The sequence below is a fragment of the Rousettus aegyptiacus genome, unplaced genomic scaffold, assembly GCF_014176215.1.
Source record: "Rousettus aegyptiacus isolate mRouAeg1 unplaced genomic scaffold, mRouAeg1.p scaffold_m13_p_17, whole genome shotgun sequence".
NCBI classification, from domain to species: domain Eukaryota; kingdom Metazoa; phylum Chordata; class Mammalia; order Chiroptera; family Pteropodidae; genus Rousettus; species Rousettus aegyptiacus.
In genome coordinates, this window is record NW_023416292.1 from 18,724,839 (window position 1) to 18,748,021 (window position 23,183).

General features: G+C 40.5%; 1 protein-coding gene across 4 annotated transcripts in view; it reads left to right on the forward strand.

Moving 5' to 3' along the window:
• The first annotated feature begins 810 nt into the window (after positions 1-810).
• Positions 811-23,183, forward strand: part of RC3H1 (ring finger and CCCH-type domains 1) — a 61,638-nt gene continuing 39,265 nt past the window's right edge. For 2 of the 4 annotated variants that reach the window (XM_036234604.1, XM_036234607.1), the window contains exon 1: positions 812-1,036. The gene's annotated coding sequence lies outside the window, so the exon portion shown is untranslated. Of the gene's footprint in view, positions 1,037-1,430; positions 4,252-23,183 lie in introns of those variants that run through there. The other 2 variants (XM_036234606.1, XM_016155884.2) reach the window with 2 other exon arrangements.

Sequence of the window (23,183 nt, forward strand, 5' to 3'; positions counted from 1 at the left end):
GCAAAACCTCTGCTCTCTTGGCCAAGACCTGACACAAGTAAGGGGAAGATAATGGAGGGTGCTTATTTGAGGACCGTCTCTCTCCTCTAGTCTAGACGAGTTATTCGGAGACTAGGACCGCATGGTACGGAGAGGTTTGGCCGAGCCGAGTTGCCTTGCAGACAGGGGTCTCCCCTTACCCCACGTCAAAATGGCTTCTTCTCCACAAAGAGAAGAAACTTTCCATCACCCCGAGGTTAGGTCCGCTACGGGCCGGGCCGAACCGCTTCCTGTCGCGCGCGCGAGAGCGCTTACTGTCCGGAGGCCTCGGGACGCGCTTCGGGGCGGCGGGGGCGCGGGCCTGCGGGCTGCGTCGCCTCGTGGGGGGCCCCGGGGGAGGGGTGCCCGGGGCCAAGCCGGGGTGATGCAGAACCCCGACAAGCCGAGGTGAGAACTTCTGGGGCGGGTGAGGGGCGGATGTGGAAAAGAAACCCGAGCGGGGGGCGCGAGGGCTGAGAAAGCACGGGGGCGGGGGCGGGGGCAGCGCGGGACTGGGGTGCAAAAGCAGGCAGAGCCCCGTCCCCTCCTCCGCGCGGCCGCCCCGGGCGACCGCGCGCCGGGGCGCCCCGCTCCCCGGGTCCCCCGCCCGGGCGTGGCGCGCGTCGCCGGCCCCCCGCGGGCGTCGGCGGCGGTGACTCAGAGCTTCGCTCGCGCGTCGCCCCGCCCCCCGGGGGGCGGGGCCTGGCCCGGGCCCCGCCCCCGGCTCCGGGGCGGGCCGCAGCCCGAGGAAGAGGAAGGGGACGCCGACGACGAGCGGCCGGGCGGAGCGGAGGCGGGAGCGGCGGCCGGCGGACAAGATGGCCCCTGCCGCCCGAGCAGCCCCAGCAGCGGCAGGTGGGAGGCCGCACGCGGCGCTGGCGGCGGCGGCGGCGGCCGTGGCCCGGCGGCCCGGGACCGAGGCAGAGGCGACGGCGGCGGCGGCGGCGGCGGCTGCCGCGGCGGTGGCGACGGCCGCGGGGACTCGGAGCTGAGAGGAGCTGCTGCTCGGACCAGCGCGGTGAGCGGGCGGCCGGCCGCGGTCGGGAACAATAGGCGGCGGCGGGGCCGGGGCTGCGCCCGCCCGCCCGCCCTCCGCGCCGCGCCCCCGGCCCCGGCCAGGCCCGGCCGGCGGCCGAGGGGTCGCCGGTGGCCTCCAGGCCTCGGGCCTCCGCGGGCCGCCCGGAGGGCCTGCCGGGGGGTGGGGGGGCCGGGGAGCTGCAGACGCCGCCCCTGGCGCGGGTTGGGGGGGGCGCGAGGCTGCGGCCGGAGGGAGGGGGCCGGCGGGCCGCCCAGCGCGGCCGTGAGCCCGAGGGCCCCGGGGCCGGGGCTGAGCCCGGGAAACGCGGTTGGACCCCCGATCCGTGGGGGTGGGGGGAGGGCGGCTGTGACCCGGCGCCGCCGTCGCCTCCCCGCGCCGCGGGCTGCTCCCCTCCCCCCTCCGGCCCCCGGGCGCTCCCCTGGCCCGGCCTTCGGCGTGGGGGGAGCGATTTACGACGTCTCTCCCTGGCCATCCAGCCAGACAGTCGTCTCTCTCCCCGGTGATCACAGGCAGATCGTGTGTGCAGGTGTCTAAAAAAAAAAAAAAAATGTCGAAGCAACGGCAACAGACATACAAGGTAAAAGGTGACTAGCGATAAGGGACGAAGAGGCTCAGAGGGCTAAGGGACGTTCCTCTTTAAACGTGGTTCTGGGCAGCAGGTCCCTCTCAACATCACCTCTGCCCACGTCCCAGGTGAGAGTGGAACAAGGGCGCTTTGGGAGCAGTCACGGTCTAACTCCAGACATCCCAGAATGGTCCGCGAAACTGGAAACAAAGCCACTTACTGGCAACGCGAAGACAAATTGTTAATGTTTCAATAGAACTTTTTAGCTGAACCGTTTTTGAATTATTAATGTGCCGCAGAAAGAAACAATAACAGTAACTAGCACGAAATGAACCTAGTGTAGCTTCAGGAGACAGCGCGGTTCATCTGCAGGCCGGGGCTTCTTGTGACCTGTCTGATGTTCTAATTTTGTCTGTCGGTAATTTGTCCTAAAGTTACTCAAAACCAACCCTGCCCTCTGAGTTTGAAATTTGGTTTTTAAAGCAGATTTTATAAGATTTTGAAACTTTAATTTTCAAAAACTGGAAACAACTGTCCTGGTTTGAAGCAATCTCAAGAGATTGCTGTACATTATATTTGCCCTACAGTAGTGGCGTTTGAAACTTAAACAATTAACTGCTATTTCGCCTGAACTTTATTTTTCAAAAGCACCTACCACATTTATTTGCAAATGAGGAGGGAAAATGATTCAGGGTTTTTTTTTTCTATTCCAGTTTCTACTTAAGTGTGCAGAAATTTATATTAAAGTTGTTTGAACGCATCCAAGAAGATTGCTTCCCACTATTTAACACTCAGTTGCATGGTCCATCTGTTCATGTTCTTAAAGGAAAATTGGCCTGTGCAGAGAAGATGCCAGTTAAGTTTTCATTAGATTTGCCTGTATCTGTCATAATTCAAAGCACTTTCAGGTTACTGTATATAAAGTTTAATGAGCTGCAACGATTCACAAGCTTTGACAGTAAATACACTAGCAATTGATTAAACATGGAGGTTGAACTATCTTACTGTTTTTCAGGATTGAAGTATAGTGTGGAGGAATATGAATTTCACTTTATGCATAGCATACATAGTGTGGTGGATGTTCTGAGTTTTTAAGTGATGGGGAAAGAAGTTTCCCATGGCTCCTGCTGATGTGCATTTTCTGAGAATACATTTCAGAAAAGGGCACTTTTTTCTTAGTGCTCAAATCCGTAATTGTTTTGATGCTGAATCTTGTTATATCAGTTCAGAATGCAACTAAAGTTTGTATTGCAATGCTTCTTAAATTCCTCTGTGATCCTAAACTTATTGCAACAATTGTAGTAACTTATGAGTTTGTAAATTCTGTGTTGTTAGTGTGCTTTGTTGTGAAAAAAAATTTTTTTTATGTTGTGTAAAGGATTAATCTATCTCTTGTCTAATATTTTTCTGAAAACAAAGCTTTTTAAGTGTTAAGGTTTTGTGTTTGAAATTGGATGTTGACCTAGCAATTTATGAGTTGAGTCTGGGTCCCTATTTCTGTTTAACATTGAAAACACTCAGAGATTTCTGTTTTTGTGTCAAAACTATTTCAAGATTTGATCCTGCAATGGTCATATCGTTATCGATGTTTTTTTCTGATGTTTTCCGTTCAGATTTTCTCAGTGTTTGAGAATTTCCTTCTAAGAAGTTTTGGGACCATAGCTTAAGAATCAGATTTGCATTTTCTTGGTAATATTGAAAGTTAACATATATATTTCATTCATTTGAAAAGATTCAAAGGTTTTTTGGTACATAAATTAGTTTTTCAAAGTATTTTTGTTAAATGAGTAAAAAAAAGTTCTCATTTAATCCTCCTAGTTAGGTGATATTGTTCTCATTTTAAATATGAGAATCTGAGGTGAGGAGAAGCTAAGTAACTAGTAAAAGACCACATAATTATTAGGTAAAAGAGCTTACTCAAATCCAGGTCTTGTGACACAAATACCACTGCTACCATCTGTTTCAGGGTTAAACTTTGAAGCATCTCCTGTATTGACAGATTCCTTGTTTTGACCATGAACCCTGTCTTATAATACTATACTCGCTTTTAGCCTTCAGAACGAACCTTTCTATTATCATTGTTTGTACCCTGCAAAATACTCACTTACAAGTTTGAGAAAGTATTTATCCATGTGAATTACAAAAGAAACACTTATTTTTGCTTTTAGCAAATCGAAATGCTGTGAATATAGAAACAAACAATTTATATAGGACAGATTTGTGGTGTTGCTATAATTGTTTCATGGCTTTAATTTGTTATGTAAGCAGTTACTAAGTTGTGCCTTTGAAATACTTTATGAAACTTTAAAGATGACTCTGGCAACATTTCAGTGATGTTTAAAGTTGGGTCAGCTAACGTTTGATATTCTTCATTACATTTCTTAAAGCCACAGACCATTGAGAATTCTGCAGCATGTTTTTAAATCGTCAGATCTCAGGGCTTGAATGGCATTCGATGGGGTCTAATCAGTCTGCTCCTGCCTGCGTGTTGAGAGCGGCTGACATCCCTCAAGGTGAAGAATAAACTGATAAGTGATCCTTGTTTGGTGGACACCTCGGAGCAGCATGTTCCTTGGCGGAGTTCAGTGACCCAGTTTAGCTTTGGCCCTGTCCATGCTCAGGAGTTCAGGTATTCTTCGGGGTCAGAGTCCAAGGGATTTAAATTCTCAGACTGGCGTGCTTCAAAACAGTCACAACAGACTTCTAAATCCGCCTGTTCTGGAGGGTCCTCTTCAAAATCTCTGCTTCTGTTTAATCCTGGAGTCTGGGCTGGAGTTGGACCAGCCTTAGAGGTTATGGCATAAGATTAATTTTGTCAGGCATTCATACAAAGGAATTTATCTCCAGAGTTTCTTAAGGTAAACACTATACATTTTTAAGAGTGAAATTTACTAATCTGAAGTAACGTTACCCTGAATCCCTCAGATAGTCAGCATTTTTATTTATATCCATATCCGTTAGACTTGTGCCTGTTTATTCTCTATATATTAGATACTTCTTATCAGTTTTCAGTGTTTTCCTCATTGGTTCAGAAAAAGAATTCTAGTAAATATTTTGAGTTCACCTTCCATACACGGTTAAGCTGACTGAAATTGCATTTTGTCATAGAGGAGTAAATCTTCTATGGTTCATTTATATTTTTCTTGAGATTATTTACAAATGTATGTCAGCAATATTCTTTTGAGGTTTAGCAAGCATTTTAGCACTGATGTCATTGTTATTGAGCATATAGTGTAATAATTTAACTTATAATGCATTTTAGCTCAAAATCTCCAAGACCTAAATAGCATTGGAATATACTGGCAATGTTTTTTGAAGAAGAGTTCTAAAGGGGTCACTTTATGTGTATATATTAACATATATATTATATAATATATATATATTTTTATGGTGACATTGGTGAATGAAATCCAGTAAGTTTCAGGCATACAATTTCACAGTAAGGCGTGTGTGTGTGTGTGTGTGTGTGTGTGTGTGTGTGTACATACATACACATTGCATTGTGTGTTCACCGCCCATAGTTAGACTTCTTTCTGTCACCACATATTTGACCCCTTTTACCCCATCCACCTCCGCCTTCCCCCTTAACATAGATATTTTTTGAGGTTTAGTTCACATAACATAAAATGAACCATTTTAAAGTAAACAGTTCAGTGGCAATACATTCACAGTGTTTTGCAACTACCACCTCTAATTCTGTACTATTTTTTTTTCACCCCAAAAGGAAACCGTGCCCATTAAGCAGTTATTCTCAATCCCTATACCCTAGTCCCTGGCAGCCACTGTTCGACTTTTTGTCTCTGTGGATTTAACACAATTATTTTGAGCCGAGGTTGAGGAAGAGTACTATATATAATTGAAATTGCAGGAAAAACTTTGGGATATGATTGTGAGGGATCAGACCACCTCATTCTATGTGTACTTCTTTAAGTACTTTAGGCATGCTGCCAGGGACCCTGGAAGAAGAATTGGAAGTCACAGCGATTCACAGTTTTCAGTTTTGGTCACTGCAGAGGAGTTGTATTTAGACTCCGACTCATTCGTAGTTCCTCATTGGGTTGTGAGAATTAACTAAATTTCAGTGTTACGTGCAAATGGGAGCAACTAATATTCATTTGTTATCTACAGATGGTTTGCCTTTTGGTTTTTCTTAATGTAAAGAAGCAACTTGGCATATGAGAAGACTTATTTGGACTTGAGGTTATATTGAGAAATGATCATTAAATTGAATCCCTTCGATCTTATTTGTGAATCTAACTAATGACTATTTTATTCAGCTAATATTTGAGACTATAGTTATAATTTGTCTGACTCTACTTTTAATCCCTTGTTGAATAAATCTTAGAAACCTTGGTCTTGGCCTCATATCTGACTCCATCCAAAAACAAAGGCACTGTTACAGAAGCGATTGTTTTGTAGCTTTTTTTTCTTTGATGGTTAAAGGGAGAAAAACTGTTTTTTTTTTTTCTTTCTGGAATAATGTGTAATATAATTGGACTTTTGTAAATTTAGAGTTGCTGTTAAGTTTGAAACTTCAGTTTGGGGCTTTAAAAATATTCTTTTATTCTTTCCTTAAATTCAAATTGGCACTTCCCCTAATTAAATTGAAATCTTAAACTTTATGGTGAGAAATGAATTACAGATTTCATGCTAAGTAAAATTTGTAGTAGGAAATGAGAGATATAGGTGGAGAAGAATTTAAATTTTGATATTTTTAGGGAATAGTTAATTAATGTAGTTGTAAGGACAACTTAAGTGATGAGAAAGAATTGTATAAGAATATTTAGAGCTCAATGCAGTAAAATTTCTGCTTTTTTTTTTTTGATAGTGTCTTTTTTCCAGGAAAATAACAACTCCGTAATTATCTTTCTGTTTTTATATATCCCTCATTAATTTTTGATAGTAACATTGATTGGCAAGCTAATGTACTAAACTTAATTTTGAAAATAACATCTTTGCATGGGTGATGTTTAGAGATCCATGCTTGAAAATATGGTTTAGTGGAAGTTTTGTGACTAAAACAGAACTGTAATATTTTTAGCTTTGTTACAGAACAGTATTTCATCTCCAGGTTCCAGTATAGAATACACTAAGGCACTGGCTTAGAAGCTCTTTTACTTTATAGGTAATTCTGAGATGTTCGATTTATCTGTTTTCTAATTCCACAGCAACTAAAGGGTGTGAATTAGATGTAAGAGGCACTATAGGTAAGTCAGACAGCAAGGGGAGATGATTTAAAAAACACGTGAGCTTGGGACCATTTAATATAGGGACAGCATCTCATTAGACTCTTGACTGTGTCATTAAGTACTGTATTGTGCTATATAACTTGTTCAAAAGGTTTAGAGAAGAATAAGAAAAAATGACTCCAGAAATTAGGGGTTCTGATGATAAATTCATTGTGGGAAAATTCAGTTATGTTTGTAATTTGCATATCATAAAAATTTTTACAGAGTATATTAGAACATAGATTTCAGAGTCAGATATAGCGAGGTTCTCATCTTTAATCACTTAAGCTTTATGATTCTTCATCTGCAAAAACAGAAATGGTAATACTTTCTTTTAAAGATGGTTTTGAAATTTAAATGTGATAACATATTTCTATAGTGTAGTATCTGACATCTAGTACCCTGTTTAGTAAATGTTATTTTCCTCCTTAAATTCTGTTTATCAAAAATCAATTTAGATAATCATCTAGAATATTTTTTAAAATTCTGCTGTAAAATGTGATAGGCCACATATAACTTTGTATAGTTTAGGATTAACTGTATGTGTACTTTGGGGTGGTGGTCAGAAATGAAATACCATTCTAATTTTCTTCCCATGTCATTCTTTCATTAATATGGACCTGTGGTGTTAAAAGCCAGCCACTGTCTATGTATGACTACGTAAATTTAGAATTTCTGATAGAATTTTATATTTTTAGAGTAGATTTAGGTTTATAGAAAAATTAAGCTGAAAGTACAGTTTCCATATGTACCATCCATCCCTCAGTTACCCGTGTTAACATCTTGCATTAGTGTGGTGCGTTTATTATGATTCATTAACCAGCATTGATAAATCATTACTAACCAGAGTTCATAGTTTGCCTTAGGGTTCACCTTTTGCGTTGTCCGGTTCCATGGGTAAGATTGTTTTCTGTCACTTAGCAATGTATGCTTAAGGTTCTTCCATGTCTTTTAGTGGCTTGATAGCACATTTCTTTGTACTGCTAAATAATACTCAAATGTACAGCTAAATTTAAGTTTTAATTAAAATCAAATCAAATATAAAATTTTAATTTCTCATTCGCACTAGTCACATTGCGAGAGCTCAAAAGCCAAATGTGGCTAGTGGCTACTATGTTGGAAAACACAGATAATGGAACATTTCCATCATCTCAGAAAATCCTGTTGAAGAGGGCTGGTGTCAGCTATTCTTCCAAGGTCCAGTTCTCCGTTTACATTCACTGCCACAGAGAATTTTTCTGTTCGCAGGGTTTCCATTTGTCCTCAAGCCTGCATTTCCAGTGCTTTGTCACTTAGTCTGCCAGCAGCCCTAAACTTTACATAATTGGAAATCCTTTACTCCCCCCCAGAGACCCAGCCTTACCAAATGTTGTCTATTACGGGGTGGTTTCCTCAGTTCCCTATCAGGGCATTGTCTTTTACTGTACTTTGTTCCTAAATTCTTGAGTCATCTTTTTCTGTCATGTTATCTAACCCTTTTGAATATTAAGCAAAAGTACACAGATCTCTCAGGACTAATAAATGGGGGAGTTAAAACTAGAGTCTAGATCTCCCTATTTAGTTTCTCTTGGGGTCCCCCTAATTGGGTTTGCTTTTACAATCACTTTTGAAGTTACAGTCACTTTTGGAGTGACTATCGGGGACTATTTGATTACATACTATGTAATTTAAAATATATTAATAAAACTGTAGAGGCTATTGCTATAGATTTAATAGTGATGTATTATTTTAACAGTTAGAATCTTAAATGAAGAAATTTATCCTATTTAGTTGATTCTTCTCTATGATTCATTTATGATGAAAACATTTTTTTCTCCATGTTTGACCCATTTTAGACAACAAAAATTAATTTCCAATACTAGTATGAATTGGCTGATATGGACAAATAGAATTTAATCGAATGATGTTATTAGTATCCAGAATTCTCTATTGGCTCTGATTTACTTTTGGATTCTGTCCAAACTGCATCTTGGTCTGTAAAATTCAAAATGGTTACAACATGAACTTGTATTTTCCCAAACACATCATGTTAAAGTTTCTAGAGTATGAAAAATGGAGGGTCTCATGTCAGTCTCTTGCTTTTCGAGGTGGTCAGTACCTCTGCTTTTGCTGAAAGTGGCCATGTTTTGTACAGTCTTGATTTGACCTTCTCTGTGTACTGGTTATGTGTGCTCAAAAGTCCATTTTGTGGAGACAGTCTGTAAAGAATAGTAGTCTTCCATGATTAAGTACTGTACTTAGGGAACAAAAACACCTGGATTTTAACCTTCATTTTGAAATGCTTTTCCTGTAATTACTGCTTTTAAAACCCATGTTTTATATGTCAATTTTTACATTAATTACCCCATTGATAGCAGTTTTTGCACTGTTTTGATTAAAACTGTCACTCTGCTTGAATCTAGCCTCTCTTTAAATTTATTAAAAACTTATAAAAAAATAAATGTAACGCTCTCCATTTATCTAGAAAAATTGAGTTATGGGTTCTTTGGAGTGACTCATTTGAGCTGAGTCAAGTGTTTTAGAAATGTCATTTTATTTATGTAGGTCTGCAGTTGATGAAAACCTGCTCACCATGGGCACTAAGGCCCTTCCGATTTCTTTTCTTTCTACCACTCTTGAAAAATGTTGGCTTTTTGAAATAAGAAAATCCTTAGTATAGAAAATGTAATATTTAAATCTCTTTAAATGCATTTAAGAGTAACTTGGACTATCACAAAGCCTGGACCAGGTAATATTATGAAAACATCATTGAACATTGAATAACACCTATTCTCCTAATTATCGGCACTGGTTACATCGTTGTTCTTAGAGGTTAAAAGTTGAGGCATCTTAGCTGCATAGTGACAAAATGGTGAAGGGACAGAGGGGAAAGAAGGGGGGAGGAAAATCCTATCAGCAGAACATCCATATTTGAGAGAGATTTCAGGTTCAGTTATTGACTTTTTTTTTCATACCTTTTGTTTTTAGAGACTTGAGTTTTTAGAGCAGTTTTACGTTCACAGCAATATTAAGAAGGTACGGAAGTTTCCCGTGTTCTCCCTGCCTGCGCGCATGCGTGGCTTTCCCCGCTTCCTCAGCATCTGCCACCAGATGGGCGCGCTTCGTTGCAGCTGATGAACTGCATTGACACTTAGTCCGTAGTTTGCATCGGGGTTCACTTGTGGCGGTGTACATTCTGTGGGTCTGGATAAATGTGGAATGACACGCATCCATCATTATCATATCATTGCCCTAAAAATCCTCGGTGCTTTCTTTACCTATTCATCCCTCCTCGCCCCAGCTTCTAGCAACCACTGATCTTTCCTTTGTCTCCGTAGTTTTCCAGAATGCCGTATAGTTGGAGTTGTTAAACAAAAACTTTGACAGCCAAATGCTCTTCTAAAAGGAAGGGTTTATTGAGCTGTACGCTAGCCCGAGAAAGGACCAGGTCCTGGGGCGTGCAAAATAAACCAGCAGCAGCAGGGCCGGGTGGAGAAGACAGCGTGTCCGCCCCCCGGGAGTGACCGGGCCCCCTTATGCCCAGGAGTTTGGGGAAGGAGACGGAAGTGGTTTCGAAGGCGTTCGCGTTGGCTGTGGCTGAAGGGGGTGGGGAGAGATGAAGAGGGGCCAGTCTGGGGACGCAGGTGCGCGGTCTGCGGGAGCAGCGTCCGCCGTGCGGGGCCGGTTCACACGCACGCGAGATGCGGTGCTGCCCGGGGCCGCCTCTTCCGCCTCCTGGTAATTGTGGAAATAGCGATCTTTGGGTTATTTCCCATTTGTTTTTAGCTTTTTATGAATGAAGCCTCCATGCACATTCTTGTGTACGTCTTTTGACGAACATATGTAATCATTTCTCTTGTAGAAATACCCAGGAGTGGAATTTGGGCGTCGTTTTGTTTGGCCTAAGTAGATGCTGCCAGTTTTCCAAAGTGAATGTACCAATTTTCGGTGCCATCAGCATTGTATGAGAATTTTACATGCTCACGTTCTCTTAATACTTGGTTTTGTCAGTTTAAAATTTTTTTTAGCTATTGTGGTATGTTTATCTCATTGTCATTTTAATTTAACTTTCCTCCTGTGACTAATAATCTGTAACTCTTCAGCAAGCATATAATATGCTTATTGGCCATTGGATATCTTCTTTTGTGAAACGTCTGTTCAAGTCTGTTGTCCTTTTTTTATTGAGTCGTTTGTCATGGAAGAAGAACATAGCTGTGAGGGAGGCGGAGGAGGGTAAGAACAAAGCTGGAGGCAGAGATCCGTTAAAAGGTCATTTACTGTGTGATCCAGTGAGAGAGACTCTATGCTCTGTGAGGGCAGAGATAGAAAGGAAGCTTTAGGTGCAAGAGATAACAAAATGTTTTAATGGGGTGGGAGAGAATGGAGTCTAGGATGATTACCAGAATACTTGGGACGTTTGAGTGTAAAGTTGGACAGCGGTATCACTGAAGAAATGAGGACTTCAGAAGGAATTACTGGCTTAAAAATAGGATAAATTTAGTTACGTGAAATTGAGCGTGTTACCTAACATCCGTGCATCAGTTTCCTCAACTCTAAAATTAAGTTATAATGATACCGAATAGGGTCATCGCGAGCACTAAGTGAGACGAAGCGTGGAAACAATAGTGTCCGGCACATAGAAGGGACTCAGAAAGCTTAAGAAGAGAAACAAAAATCCCTGTCTTTAGAGAGTTTACATGTTAGTAGTGGTGGGTGTGTATGCTGTAACAAAATAAGTAAAAACGGCATATTGGGTGGTGAGAAGTATTAGGGAGAAAAAGGAATCAAGGAAGAAACGAGAAGCACGGTTTGTGTGCGCCCTAGTGGGATCACGGTTGGGGGTCATTTTAAATAAGGTGCCTAAGGAACCCATCCCTAGGGAAATTCACACGGTAATGCCTGTAGGGAACTGGGGAAACGGTTCGGGGTTAGGGGAAGAGTAGGACAAACTGTTCATAATTTTTTAAGATAAGAAAGCAGGGCTTCCTATTTTTACCGAAGAACAGAATGTAATAGTAGATTTATCTGTTTTATTGTGCAACCCAGAGCAGTTAGACTTACCCCAGCCTTTTATCCCCTCCCCCCTGCGACACACACTACAAAACCTGAGCACAAATTGAATCCCTAAAAGATTATCGTTACATATTTTAGAGGAAGTGTTTTATATTTAATTCTGCTGTATTAGCAGCAAATCAGTAGTTACTACTTTGAGAATCAGCAAAATATCTTCTAATTTACATACACCTGTTCCAAACCACATTATATATATACATAAGACACATTGCAACTCTAAGTGGCCGTGTTTGGAGCCCATGTAGCAACTTGTTCATTCTTTTAAACTATTCAAAATAATATTTGCCTAAGTCTAAAGTAATTCTAAAATGGAAAATGAATTTGTACTTTTTTGTAGCATTTATTTTTCAAATATGTGCAATTGAAAGTCACATGACTTTGTTTTCCGGAAATAGTTTGAATTCTATCAGGTATATTTCATAAATAAACAGAAAGTAATATAAATGTTCTTAAGGCTTGGCCAGTAGATTATGGAGACAATACATTTTAATAACACTAATATTATTTTATTATTAAATGTTAGGTTACATCTTTAAAGTGCAGAAATTCCCTAGGTCGAAGTACGTACTTAAGTTTCACCTGACTGTTGCAGAATGAGCATGTAGCACATTCAGCTTACCTGGTCTGAATACATCTGCCTGTTTTCTCTTTGTTGCGCAGTTCTAGAATCAGTCAAAGCCCTGTGCTAGCCACCAGGTGCCACAAGGAAGTCTAAGGCGCAAGGTCCCTGGAAAAAAAGAAATAGAAGCAACTAAAAGGAAAGAAGTAAGGGCCGGCAGTGTGACACACACGCTGCCTTGTTCTCGTGGACAAGAGGGGGCTCTGCTCTTCAGTTTTGTTGTTGACACCTGTTTTTGTCCCTTCCAGTTCAACCTAAGAAATCTGCAGCATTCACAATTCAGATGTCATCACTGTTCCAAAAATGAGTTCATAAAGCGTCCTTCCTAACTGGATGGTATTACTGGAGTGCTTTGTAACAGTTTAAAATATAAACATGGGAAAAAATCTAACAAATAGAATGTCAAGTGAAAGAAGCTGACACACAAAAGAACATGGACTGAAGATTACATTATATAGAGTTTTAAAACAGGCAAAACTGATTTATAGTATTAGAAGTTAGGATAGTAGTGACCTTGAGGAAAATAAAGGAGCAGTGATTGGGAGGGGTGGTGAGGGAGCCTCTGGGTGTCTGCTGATGGGTACGCTCACTTGGTGATGCTGCATGGAGCCCAACAGCCTTTCCATGTGCTGCAATATATTACATGGAAAATTAGGATTCATTTTTTATTTCAGTCTCCTGATTATTTCTCAGTGAAATTGTCTAATAAAATATCCTTTGTGGTTCTCTTCAAAAGAAGGACAGTATGTGCGATAACCTGATTAAAAAATAAACTGGTAGGCTTCAGCAGTTCCAGGGTTCCTGTGCTGGACTGGCCTGTGGCCTGCCTTGGAGAACCTTCCCTACGCACTGGATGATAATTCTGCTGTTGTCGGGTATAGTATTCTCTGTGGGGCTTGCAGGTCCACTTGGTTTATAGTGTTTTTCACGTCTTGGATGTGTGTGGTGTTGAGCTGTGCATGCTATTCCGGGTGGTAAGACCCTAGGTTTCTTCCCTGTCAGCTTTTCTTTAGCCCTGTTGACTTTCTATTGGAGAAAACAAATACTCCAGCTTGATAGATTTGCTAGTGGGTCTTGGCTGGCTTCTGTATTAAAACCATAAAGCAAATAGCAAGGGGGGGGGCGGGGAAAACCCGAGGTGTTCTCTGACTTTAAGGAATTTACAGTCTAGTTATAGCCTAGCCTTGCTCTATTGAGGTTAACATTAACAGGGATACCAGCTAAGAAATCACAGTGATCCAGGTAAGAGATGTTAGTAGTGTAAACTAAGGTATTGGGAATGGATGGGAGGGTTTCAAGAAACGTTTAAAAAAATAACATGACTAGGTTATGGTGATTGATAGTTGAGAGAGTAGGGAGGATTTGAAGAAAAGGAAGCAAGCAGTCAAAGATGCTTTCTCATACTCTGTCAGCAGTTGAGTCAATCATTGACCTAGGGACGAAGATATGGCAAGGTTGAGGTCCTCCAACACTAAAGGACATTGACGACCAGCAGCCACCTGGTTATATGGCCCTGACATTCAAGAACGAGGTCTGCACTTGCAATATAGATTTGAAGTTGTCAGCTTCTAGTCGGTAGTTGAAAGCTGAAAAGTAGATGACATCATGCCAGGAAATTGTGTAGAGAAGAGAATCAAGAATGACTGCTGGAGCTCTTGAGAGAGTACAAGGAGTGGCCTGCCATTTAGTGTCGGACTTAGTGTGCCATTATGGAAGTCAAAAGAGGGCAGCATTCGTAGTTGTAGCTGGTCAACATTATTAAATATCATATAGAAAGAAGTAAGATAAGGACTGAGATGTGACCATTGAATTTCATAAGAAGCTTGTTGATGTGCTAGGTAAGAGGCATATCAAAATAGGGATTGGGATAAAGTGGTAGTTTAAAAACCGAAAGGTGAGGGAATAGCAAATAGAGTTTAGGAGAAGACAGGGACGAGGTTGAATGACTTTCCTTTAATTTGATCAAACAGATCAGAGAAATGTGTTTACAAGGACTTAAGTGTGTGGGTGGGAAAAGAACTAGTAGAGAGAGGGGGGAAGTTGAAGAATGTTCGTGCTGCTCCTTAAAATGTCACCATTGCATTGGATCCCACAGGCATCTATAGGATGGTATTTAACGATCTGGAATATAAATTTGAGGCACAAGTTAGCTTTTCATCGTGAGCATTTCCCCCAACATTCAAGATATTGAGTACTTGCCAATCAGATTTGTCATTGTGTCTCAAAATAACTCCAGTGGACAGGAAGAGCAAACCTCTTCTATAAAAAGGAGCTATTATTGTAGCAGGAGGTCGATTTCAAAACGTGACCTGAAAAACTATTTAAAGCCTTGTTAAAATATTTGGCCTAGTCTTCAGAATTTATTCATAAATCTTTTGTAGTGAGACGTTACCATTATGATTTAGAGAAGAGCCTTTATTAAGGAGACATCAGTTTTCACAAAGAAAACCAGTTTCAGAAATTCGCATTTAATTTGAATGCCATTAACAAGATAGCAGATCAACTAAAATGCCTACCTGTATTCCAAAATATTCTGAATATTGTGGTATGTCCTTGATGTTTAGCCTACCACTGTATGGTGGTGACATATTTACTTACTTGACAGTATATAGTATATGTAGTATTCAGCAGAGTATTAATGCAAAAACTAGGGGGGAAATTTCCTTTGCTGTTTTGCTATAGTATGTTTTTCTGCTTACTACCTCACAGCTCTTTTAAAGATGATGCTTTTGCGTCTAGGCTTTCCATTCTACCGCCTCTTGAATCACTGCCGAGGTGGTTTTCAGAGTAGCAGATTTACACACAATGTATAACTTTGTTTCTTTCCTGCAATAGAAACCTGGAGCTTCAAACTATGTACACAAAGTTAGAGACTGATTCACTTCCTCCAGTACTGTTTCAACTTCAGATCACACAGGATCTCCCTGAATGGTCTTTATCTTCCTCAGTGTTTCTTCTCCTAAATTTGGCTTTAGGTTGGAGGTAGAAATGTTTCTTTTTGTCCCTCTTAACCCTGGGAATGTAAGTTAACCTAAATAAACCTTTTGCAGGTTTCTCAGCCTTTCTTTATCATGTCGTTTTCAGGCTTTTCCCCTCTAAATCACAAGCCCTCCTTCTTGTACTTATCTCAAGTAGTTCTCCATTTGTACTAACATTAGCACATGAAATTATTTATATCTAGGATATTTTGTATAATAGAGGGTTACAATTCAACCCATATATTTTGGGAGGAGATATTTTTACAATCAAAATTGGATCTTCACAGGGTATTACTGCTGGAAAAACCTTGAGCCTCCTCAGCAGTCTTTCATCTGTAAATTAATTGATACTCTACTGAAAGTCATAACACTGAGTAGTGTTATATACATCTTCATTTATTTTCTTTTTCTTTTTTAATTTCCATCCTTTAGTTTTAGTTTTCAAGATAGTTAAAACTTTTCTCTGATGTTGCCCTGCACATTGGTCGCTATGGAAATGTTCCAGAGAAATGGCACCTTAAAAGTTAAGGCCAGCCATAGTGAGTTAAACTCATCTCGTGGGGTAAGAGGGGGTGGAAGTGGATCCAAGATTGTCTTCTTACAGAAGTTAAGGTTTTGCTTGATATAATATCTTTCTCAGAGCAACTTATACTTCAGATTCACATAAGAGCCAAGTCTTAGTCTCAGCTCAATAGTTTATTAGCTTCGGGCAAGTTATTTAATGCTGCAGATGCTCAGAAGTTGTGTATAGAATGAGCATAGTAGTGCCTCAGATGAGTGGCTAGCCCAGAGTAGACACTAGATGAATTTTAATTTCCATGTTTCTCCCTCTGAATCTGAGGCAGATAAAATGAACCTGTAATAGAGGAGATGGTAAAAAAAATTTTAACAATTTTTGAAGTGTCAGTTTGTAACATACTTAAATGAAACCTTCAAAGCAGTATAATTTTTCAAGAGGATTTATTGCTGTGTTCATAGAAGAAATGTGAATAGTGTCTTTATTTTTAAGTTACTACACTTGAAAATTTACAAATGGACTTTATAAAAAGCTTTTAATGACTTTTAACAGCTCTATTGAAGTATAATTTGCATACTATAAAATTCACTTATTTTAAGTGCACAATTCAGTGATTTTTAGTAAATTTACAGAACTGTGCAGCTGTCACACAATCCAATTTTAGAACATTTCCATCACCCCTAAAAGCTCCCTCGCCTTAACGACTATTAACTTTCATTTGTAAGGTGGCGCAGATTCCAGGGTTTAGAAGGGCCGGTTTGGGAGTGAGGCCAGACTGAGTTCGAAACACAGTCCTGCCACTTGCTAGCCTTATGCCTTGGTTACCTCTTTGTACGTTGGCGTCTTTATCTTTACAGTGGACATAATAAGCATTGCCACAACATTTAATTAACTAGGCACGCATACAGGGCACCGAAAGTGCCGACATCTGGTTGGTGTTTAACAAGCATCGGTTACTGGTGGTGGTTTATGTTGTGCTTTAGATTTTTGGTAGACATTTAGATAAGAGAACCATCTGAAAACACCTAGAATAGCGCTTGACACATGGTTTGTTTTTAGAAAACCGGGCTCTGTTGTGCTTTATGCCGTCATAATTTTGTCTATAGAAGCTCTTTGGCAGCTGCCTTAATCGCAGTGAAACCTCGAGGCTCACAGCATGCAGCTATTCGTGAGTTTGCAGAGGCATGGATTCGAGTTGAGTAGGGGGAACAGGGCAGCTGTAAGAGTTGGGGTTTGATATCTGAAAACTAGTCACTTCTCTGATGGAATGAGTCATTGGTCTTGTTTACTGTTCATTGACATAATTTTCTTACTTTGATAAGATAAAACAAAAAACAAAGTGAAATGATAGCATTAGTGATTAATTTTATTAATACAAAAAATATAGATACTTAGAAGTGATGGTTTTTAACCAGAATTTAGCAGTTAGGGTAAATTAGTAAAGCATCAAATGTCTGATTCTGTACACTAGCTCCAGTCAGTGGCGTGAAAAAGGCATGTAACCAAATAATAATTTTTTGTTTTCTGTGAACACTCTTCTGGGTATAAAAATGTGTATATTCGTGGTGAGACGGTATGGACCTTCTTCAGGCTGGTCTGATCTCTATTTGTCTTGTGTTTTCTGTGTCGTCTGTTATCATTTATCTACAGCAGAGTCACTCATTGTTGCCATTTGTGTGGGAGGGTAGGTAGACCTTATTTAAACTAATGGAAACATTGACCAATTGCCCTGAGCAGTGAGCTCAAAGTAAACTCTTTTGGTTTTTTTTTTTCTTTTTTAGAAATAAAGAGGACATCATTCCTACTCTGTTTCTGATTAGGAAGATTCCAGCAGAACTACTCCTAATGAGCTAGATTTGGGCTGGTCCCTAATGCATAATGATTTATCTGCAGGCCTTGAGCACATGTGCTTTAATTATTAGAATTAATTAGGTTTTCTTTTTCCCCCTTGACTAAACCTTGCTCTGAGGAAATTTAAAGAATCTGGTTGTTGGCATTTTAGTAATTTTATGTTTTCTCTTGACTGAAACAATGTTTATTGCATTCGCCAAGCCGTACGTCCTTATGGTTTAGATATATTTTGTGGTTGAAGATGATGCAAACACCATCTTAGAGAAGGTTTAGAAAGATGACTTTGTAGAAAGATGTTTAAAGAATGAAGAAGTGGAAATTCTTCTTAGATCTGATAACTGCAATTAATGACACTTGGTCTCTTAAAAAAAAAAAATCTTTGCTTTATGTTCCTGTAATTCCTGAAATAGAGTCATGAAAGAGCGACTTCCTGTTCTTGATCATCATATTTCCCGGGCAGTCAGGCTCGTACAATGCTGTTTTCTCCTTTGTCTCTCAAACCTGTGGTCATGGTCAAAAGAATGTTTTTATTTTTAGAGGACTAGGTGCTGATTCTGTATGTCTCCAAGCTATTTTACTAGAAAATGAAAGAGGTTAGCAACTATGTATCTCATTTTACTAGGTTAATAAACTATTTTCTTTGAAGCAGATAAATCAGAGAGGTTTATCAGGGTTTTTAATGAATTTCTAAAAGAGGTAGCAAGTTTTGATGATTTGGCTATTTAAATGTGTAAAAGAAGGTCAATTTAATAAGGAAAAATGTTTTGAATACTCTTGTTCAAAGTTATCATAGAAATAGCCTAAATTGTGTTCTACATGTACTCTAACTTTTTTTGTTTTCATCCTTTCAAATTTATTTGTGCTTATGTAATTCATGATTTGTATACATTTTATAAGTTGCTTAAACGGTGTAAGTGCTGTTAAGTTGGTTAGCTGTCTTTGCAGACATTCCCTTTCCCATCTATTTACGTTCATTAAAATCAAGGCTAATACATAAGATTCCCCCTGCCCCCCCCCCCCCCCCGCTGGCACGAATGATATCATATGTATTGGTCTGCGAGTTTTGTTCTTACTTAGTGTATTTTGGATCACTGCCATTTGTATATGCACAACTTTCATTTTAATTATGTGTCTCCATAGTACAGGTATACCCTCTGTTTAGCTGATCTCCGGTTTTTCTCAATTTCAAAGATTTCTAGCCTTTCTTGTAAAAGAATCGTATTCTGAATACCTCGGTTAATTAGATTATCTTTCTGCAGTGTGAACGATCGCTGTAATCTCTCTCTTCTCTGTTAGAATTCTTACATGTTGCGTTTTCATGAAGGAGACGTGATTCTGGTATAACAGCACTCGGGTTCTTCGGGGCCCCGTAGTGACAGAAAGGAGTCCCGTCAGGTGGTCAGGTTGTTCTTCCTCTCAGGGCCTCGAAGCGGGGCGTTGCGGTGGGCTGGGGTTCGTGCGATGAGCGTGCAGAGTAGGGGGTCCCGTGCTGCTCGCTCGCGCCTTCACGTCGCCCCTCCCAGGACGACCGGGTGCCGTGACGTGGGTCGCGAGGGCCCGTGCCGGTGGTGCTCGCCGATTCGTTGGCCTCCTCGCATGCCTGTCTCTCTTGCCCTCTGCTTTGCTTTTGCTTTGGCCCCCCGGGCGGTTTTCTGCGTGCTCCCCAGTTGTCCTGTATTCCGCCTCGCCGAAGGCCTGTGGTTATAGTCTTCCTGTACCCAGAATGTACACGCGCACACCACACGTTGCTCTCCCCTAACTTTTATTCAGCCTCCATCCTTCACATCTCACCCTAAATATCAGTTCCTCAGAGAAGCGACTCCCCGCACAGCCCCAGCCCAGTTGGTTAGATTATCTGTCCGGTGCTTCCAGCTTCACATCGTGTCCCATAACTTGCAGTTTTGTATTTAGTTGTGTCAGTATTATTCGTACAGCGCATGAAGGAAGCCGTGCATACGCCATGCAGGCTCGAAATGACCCGCGTGTTCACTGTTTTATCGGTACATAGGTACATAGGTAGATTTTTTTGCAAGTAACGGAATGTTTAGTTTTTACTGGGAATGGAAAAAGTTCCTAGGAATAATTTCAAAGGAAAACTGGTTTAACGAAGAGATAGAAGAGTCATGAATAACAGCACTTAAAATGTTTTCTTTCCAATTAATAATATATGTATTTGTGTATTGACTTGTGTAAAGAGACTGAAAAGAAAGTAATAAGTGATTTGTCTGTGGGGACAGGATGCAAGGGAGGGACTATAGGATGGGAGACGGGGTGCGAGGAGATACCCCACTGTAATCTTTAAAATTTTTTTTGACCCACATGAATATTACTTAAAATGTTTTTATGAATTTGATGAGATTGTAGTGTAAACATAGAGGAAAATATACGTTCATATAAATCGTTTGTTTTTTCTATATTCTTATGTTTTTAACTGTTGTTTTATTTCAGTATGTTTGGGTCAGTGAGTCTTATCTTCCTTGTCTCCCCAAACAAAACCTTCTTTGAAAATTTGATAGATGTCATGGGTCTTATTCCCAGAAGAATCAGCATGTGTATACAAGTAATTTTACATATTATTCCCAAGGTTTATGGACGTCTGATCTAAACCAGATATCTCTAGCTCTAGTTTTAATATGAAGGGTATTTAAAAAATCTTTCGGAGGATCAGTGATGGGCTCACGTGGAAGGCCGGGGAGGGACCGGCAGTCGGGACGCCTGGTTTCTGACCCCAGCGCTGCCGTGAGGGAGCCGCGCGGCTCTGAGCGACGTGTGTCGCTCGTCCTTGGTCTCCTCCATGTCGTCTTGCTCTGGTGCAGGGCGCAGAGGCTTCCGTGGCCAGTGCTCACCTGAGCTCGTTGTGACTTGGCTTTGCCACCGAACTACCGGTATGACTTTGGTAACTTCTCCAGATGTTATTTTATTTCTCTGTAAAAAGAAGGAAAATGATTCCAGTTTTTGGGGTTTTAAAGATTAAATGGAAAGACGTGTTTGAAAAGGACTTAGTAACACTTGTTACTGATGGGGACATAAAGAAATATCTTGAAAAATTAGAGCTCAGTGTTCTCTAAAGTATCTTTCACCAATAAAGTTTTAAGATTCTATTTAAAGCAATTCTTGTTAACAACAGAATAACGTGGAAAGCTTTTTATAGCAGCACTGATGTGAAATCACATGGGAGATCAGGAAGGTGTTTTACGTCTGTAAACTGATGTTGAGTGTATTTTCTGCCTGTTTTCCATATTCCACGGTGCTAGACAGCAGTAGATCTCAAATACCTGATGCAATTTTAAGATTCATGAAAGAATAACACGGGTTAGAATTTCTCGATTTAGAGTCTTTAAATACCCTAGAGGTCTCTGAATAGATTTTCACAGGTCTGCGATCTCTTTGAAATCATGTGCCGAATTTTTAGTGTAAAAAATCGCAGTGAGAAACTCTAGCTTTCCTAGTGAACAGGACAGATTAGGGCTCTGCTCTGGACTCCGTCTTCCAACTGGAGAACACAAACACCGAGTAAACAAAGATATGAGGAAGCAAATGAGACTCACAGAGATGATGAAAATGTTTGGTAGAGAATTCAAATATAGAAATGGGCTGGAGAGGGATTTAGAGGATGTTTTTAGAGTCGTACGTGGTCAGGGAGGCCTTCTGATGGGTTGACATTTTTAGTGCATCTAAATGATAGAGTGGCCTCCAATTCAAAGATGAGACAGAGAGACTACTACTAACATCCTAAGATGGGACCAAACTTTTCTTGAGTAACTGGAGGGTAGTGGGGCGTTGGGGACAAGTATTAGGAAATGATGTGGAAAGCTGAGTACAGGTCACATGGGGCCTTGTAAACCAGAGTGAGACATCCATATTTTATTCTAAACATGACAGGAAGCCATTTCAGGGTTTCTAGCTGGAGAATGAGAAAAGGAAACTCAAGATAGAGACCTGATGACTCCGGAATTTAGGAGTTTAAGAAGTCAGAGTCATAGCCAGCCGTCGAGTTGGGAAAGGCAAGGAGGGCACTGTTCATCTGACACTTCCGAGGGGGAGGAAGCGGTCGTCTGTTCCGCATCTTGTTGGGGAGACGAGTAGGATTAGAACAGCAACCTGACCATTAGATTTGGCGGCCGGTTCTCCAGAACAGAGTTACCGAGAAGTCAGTCGCTGTTAGGGAATGCAGCTCAGTGACTTTGGTTTTTCAATGAAATTGCACGTAGTTCTCCCTTTGCCGTAATCTGTAATCTGTGGGTGGTTATGTGGTTAAGAGTTTGGGTTTTGAGCCAGAATATTTGGGTTAATATTTCAGCTCTATTTCTTTTTAACCTCCTTAGTCTCCCTAAACCTCCATTTTTTATATCTGTAAAATGAGATAACAATAACTACCTACCTTTTATAGGTTTGCTCTATGTGAGGCATTTAGCTGGATGTGGTACATAGTTGTATAAGTAGTAAAAATTATAATGTACAACATAATGTTTACCTTTTGTGTTCCTTTGGGTTTGTATAGTTTATAGTGTTTAAGGGAATAAACTGCAGTGTTTTATTTTTACTTTATGATTAATAAATTTCAACTTTTCTACAAGACCATAGTAGTAAAAACTCATTAACTCTACTTTGCAGGGATTAACACAAGATCAGATTCTTTGTAGGCATTAATATGAAGCCTCGCTAATCCATGGAAGCATTCATATGAATGAGACTTTACAGACTTAATCAGCTTCAGTGAACATTTTCTAATATCCAGTTCTTGTTCTGAATTGTATGTCCCCTACACACTTAACCTTTTTTTTTCTTTATTCTAGAATATTCTGCAACTCCATGCACAATTGTAGCATTTGACTACTATTGAGTAGGGTAACTAGATACTGTATTTCCTTTTTGAGCATTCCAGATGACAGTCTCAATGTATTAAGTAGTAATTTCATATAAACATACTTGTAGCTACTCATAATCTATTAAAGTATTTATAATTAAAACATAGAAATCAAAATTGACAATTTCTTTATTCTTTCTTGTTACTGCAGAGGCCATTTGAACACCAAAACAGATAACTTTAGACCCTCAATGTAAAATTAACTTGGTAACTGTCTGCTGGACCATTAAATTGTTTTTCATTGTCCATTTGTCTGGTAGCACACTTTGCAAAAACCAAACAAAGCTGAGATTATTCAGAAGGCAGATACTATGACTGTGCTGTTTCCTCAGCAATTCAAACTGAGTCTGGCATATAGTAATGCTTAGTAAATATTTATTGAATGAATGGATAAAAGTTTTTGCATTCCTAGAAACTGTTCTCTCACCAATAATGAATGGACTTGCATT